The 4,178-nt window shown below is 36.3% G+C and overlaps 1 protein-coding gene across 1 annotated transcript in view; it reads right to left on the bottom strand.

The window, feature by feature from the left end:
• The window catches only part of degs1 (delta(4)-desaturase, sphingolipid 1), a 10,155-nt gene that overhangs the window by 2,737 nt on the left and 3,240 nt on the right, over positions 1-4,178 (bottom strand). The gene's annotated exons all lie outside the window — the stretch shown is intronic.

Raw genomic sequence — 4,178 nt, forward strand, 5'->3', positions numbered from 1 at the left:
TTATTACACAGCAATGAACAATATTTGTAGCTTGAATAAATAGTTTTAGTCTGTTATGGAGGAGCTACATCTATACCAGACTGAATGACTTTTATTTTAAAATATTGCCAGATTATCGTCAAATAAAGAAAGTAAATGGAATTTTTTTTTTTTTTGAGTGAAGTAATTTTTTTCAGCACAGAGAATTTCTCACGATATTACAATTACATAATAATAATTATTCATTCATTCATTTCATAACACTATGAATGTGTAAAATCACGTACGGTATTACTCATTGCATGTCGTAAAATGCGTTTTTAAAAACGGTAATTAATTAGTGTCACTAATTCCCCGATCTATACCAGGTGTTTATTTGAATCATTTGTTTAATTTTATGTTGCCAAATATAAAACGTATCTAGTATTTTGGTTCGTTTGTTTTATGTTTTAAATTACAATGACAAACACAAACTAGTACTAAATGAAACAGACATCCCATAGTGCTGGAAGCAAAGAGTGCAAAAAAAAACTTTCCAAAAACATACAAACAGTATGTTTGTATGAAAATTATGAAAATTAAAATTATGAAAAATTAAAATTAAAATTATGAAAATTAAAATTATGGAAAGTGAAAGTCAATTATAATTGCGAGGAAAACGTATTGACGTAATTGAACCCACGCATGATGCTATTTTACTTGAGCAGAGTTAGTTGTACAATAGATTTTGCGGTGCTTTGTAGACTACATTCACATAAAAAAAAACAACAATCATTATTCTTCTTCTGCCATTTTCCCCCCCACTTGGGCACACCTCTCTTCTGCACCTCGCGTGGCTTGAAAATGGCGGCTGTTGTCTAACTGTGTTTTTGTTTTGTTTGAGTTGTGCTTAACTTTAGTTCAGCAAAATAGTTTCTTATGGTATTAAGAAAACATTACAATGGATTTCAGTGAAATATTTTCTTATGGTATTTAAGAAAACGTTACAATCGGTAAACCGTAGTGCTCAATATAGATTAATGAATTAATATAAATTAATTGTGATATCAATGGGTATGGGTATCAACCAGAGGTGGGACCAAGTCATTGCTTTGCAAGTCACAAGTAAGTCTCAAGTCTTTGCACTCAAGTCCGAGTCAAGTCTCAAGTCAAGACAGGCAGAGTCCGAGTCGAGTCCAAGTCAAGACTGAAAAGTGTCAAGTCAAGTCCCAAGTCCTGCCGTTTCTGTTTTGAGTCCTTTCTAGTCCTTTTCAAACAAAATAATATATTTACACAGATCACTTTGGGTTTTGGAGAAAGTATCGAGTCTTGTCGAGTCAAAGGGCTCGAGTCCAAGTGAAGTCACGAGTCACTGATGTTAAAGTCCAAGTCGAGTGGCAAGTCTCTTTGCATTTTGTCAAGTCGAGTCTAAAGTCATCAAATTGATGACCCGAGTCCAAGTCACGTGACTCGAGTCCACACCTCTGGTATCAACTATTCAAAGCATTACATTTTCTTATCTAAATGTTTTTTTTTATGGTCAGTGTGGCTTTTGTTGAAAAACAGAAAATGAAATAGAAAGTTAGGGGACAGCAAATGAGCTCCCAATAGACATCTTGACTGATATGTGTCATCAGGACACTTGGCAGGCCTCACTTTTTGCTCTCACCACAGGCTCTACACAGCGAGTGTGTAATGAATCTTTTTAGCTCTCCTTGTGTTACTTGACCCACTGATTGCAAACAGCAGGTCACTTCAGGTAAGTGATTAAGGGCATTGTGTAGCCCCCAGGTGTCCTTTACAAAGACTCTGAAGTGGGGCTCAAATTCTCATTAACAGGCCTCAATAGGTTTAAGGCCTATTGAAGTTGGGCCACCTGCTTCCATGCTACAATGCAGAACGTAATGGCTTTTTATAAAGACAACCCTTAGTTAAAAATAGCTTACACTGAAATTGCTCAAGCAGAAAGTAAAATCTGAACATAGGGTTGGGCAATAACGTAACTGCAAATGACATACAACAAATAGAATAGATATAGAAAAAAAAAAGAAGCAAAGATTCAACAACCATTAATGGAAATGTTAAGCAATTCAGAAGAACACCGTACGAGTATGGTGTTAAATTCCAAATCCAAATCCCATTGCTACAGTATTATATAAAAGAATACATTACGTTTTAGGTATGGCGGTATATGGCCAGTAGGAGGCAGTAACATTCTACACCAGATAAAAGGATGCTAGTTTTTGTCAGGATAAAGAAGTGAAGGGGAGATGCAGGTGAAGCGGCAGTACCGTTTTGCCTCACCTCGTCTTTTTACTGCGGTTTTACGGAAATTCGGTGATACTGATAATTTGTGTTCATTAAGGAAATTCAGTGATACTGATAATTTGTGTTCATTAAGGATACTGGACAGACTCCAAAAGGTCAGAGGCATATTATAAATGTCTGCGAAGATTGTATTTAAATATGAAAGGGGGAAATTCAGTAACTCGGTCATTATTGGGAACCTGTCAGAAAACACCGAGATATACCAAAATATACCAATACTTCCTCCGACTGATCCTGACCTTCACCCAGAGTACCACTCCAAGTACAAAAAGCTACACGTAGCTGCTATTTAAGGGTTAGCATCAAATGACCATTAGCTGCATTCTTTCAATACAAACTGAAAGCGGGTTGTCATCTGTAAAGACACAAAAGGGAAAACAAAATTCACTGTTATGTTTTACATTGAAACACGCTGAGAAATTTGGTGTTTACCTTTACTTTTGTGACTCGAAATTGATTGTTTACTGCAACAAAATTCGCCTTAATCAAACTCCATCTATCAGTGGGCTTCATAAGATAAATGCACATAGGATAAATGTTTTTTTAAAGAATTCATACCTGACTAAGCAGCCATAAAAATATTCAAACTGGTAAATATTAGACAGGTATGAGCAACACCATTATAAACTCCAATAACAGTTCATCCGAGCAAGCAAAGACATGCTGTTTGCTTAAAGAGTCCGGCATTATGAAAGCAGACACCGTTCAGTTGTCGAGAGTGAACAAGGTAACGCCCCCCACTTTTTGCAGCATCACGCATATGCTAGTGCCCGTGAACCAGTTACTCATTAAATAAAGACCTGCCTTTTAGTTAAACTAAAATGAAGGTTGTTGATTATTGATATTTCACGTGGAGAAACTGTTCACCAGCAAGACAAATATAGCTGCTGGCATTAGTTAGAGATGGTTATAAGGCTGTTTCCCTGGAACAAGGAGTTACACCCAGTCCACTTCTCAGCACAGTTTAACCAAATGCTGAAAGTCATGCTATCCCTGTTTGTAGTGTGACTTTCAGAATTGTTACAAATTCATAGGAAAATGACTGTCACTTACCATATCGTAATAACTATTTAGCTTAACCAGGGTTGTCAAACATACGACTCACAGGCCAAAACTTGCAAACACCTGCTTGATGAATTTTGAAAATTTTGAAAAAAAAAAAAACACTTCATGTTCAAAATTATATTTAATTAAATATGAATAAATAATAATAAATATCTAATATACAGTGGGGCTTCAAGGTACGCGTTTAATCTGTTCCACAACAGCACTTGTCGAATGTTGATCTGCTCGTATCGCGTTTGCATTTTCACCATTAAAAATAACTAATAAAACCAATTCATTTGTTCTAGACCCCCATGTACTATTAGTGACTTAAAGTAACCGCCCATCTAAACATCAAAAACATAATAATAATTAAGAAAACATTTTATATTATTGTTGTAAAAATGGGTAAAATAACCCAGCGAGGGACAGTGAGCGAGACAGGGCGACAGAGTGTCGGGTTCACTAAGTGTAGGAGAAGGACTGGGAGTGAGGACAAGATTTAAATGACAGAAGGAGAGAGAGAGAGAGAGAGAGAGAGAGAGAGAGTAAGAGAGAGAGAGAGAAATAAAGGGACAGGTAAAATAACCCAGTGAAGGACAGTGAGCAAGACAGCATGACATTGTCGGGCCACTAAGAGTAGGAGAAGGACTGGGAGTGAGGACTTGATTTAGATGATAGAAAGAGAGAAAGAGAGAAAGAGAGAAAGAGAGAAAGACAAAAAGAAAGAAAGAAAGAAAGAAAGAGAGAGAGAGAGAGAGAAAGAAAGAAAGAGAGAAAGAAAAAAAGAGAGAAAGAGAAAGAAAGAAAGAAAGAGAGAGAGAGAGAAAGAAAGAAAGAGAGAAAGA

This window comes from Cynoglossus semilaevis, chromosome 12 (assembly GCF_000523025.1).
Source record: "Cynoglossus semilaevis isolate Cse_v1.0 chromosome 12, Cse_v1.0, whole genome shotgun sequence".
NCBI lineage: Eukaryota > Metazoa > Chordata > Actinopteri > Pleuronectiformes > Cynoglossidae > Cynoglossus > Cynoglossus semilaevis.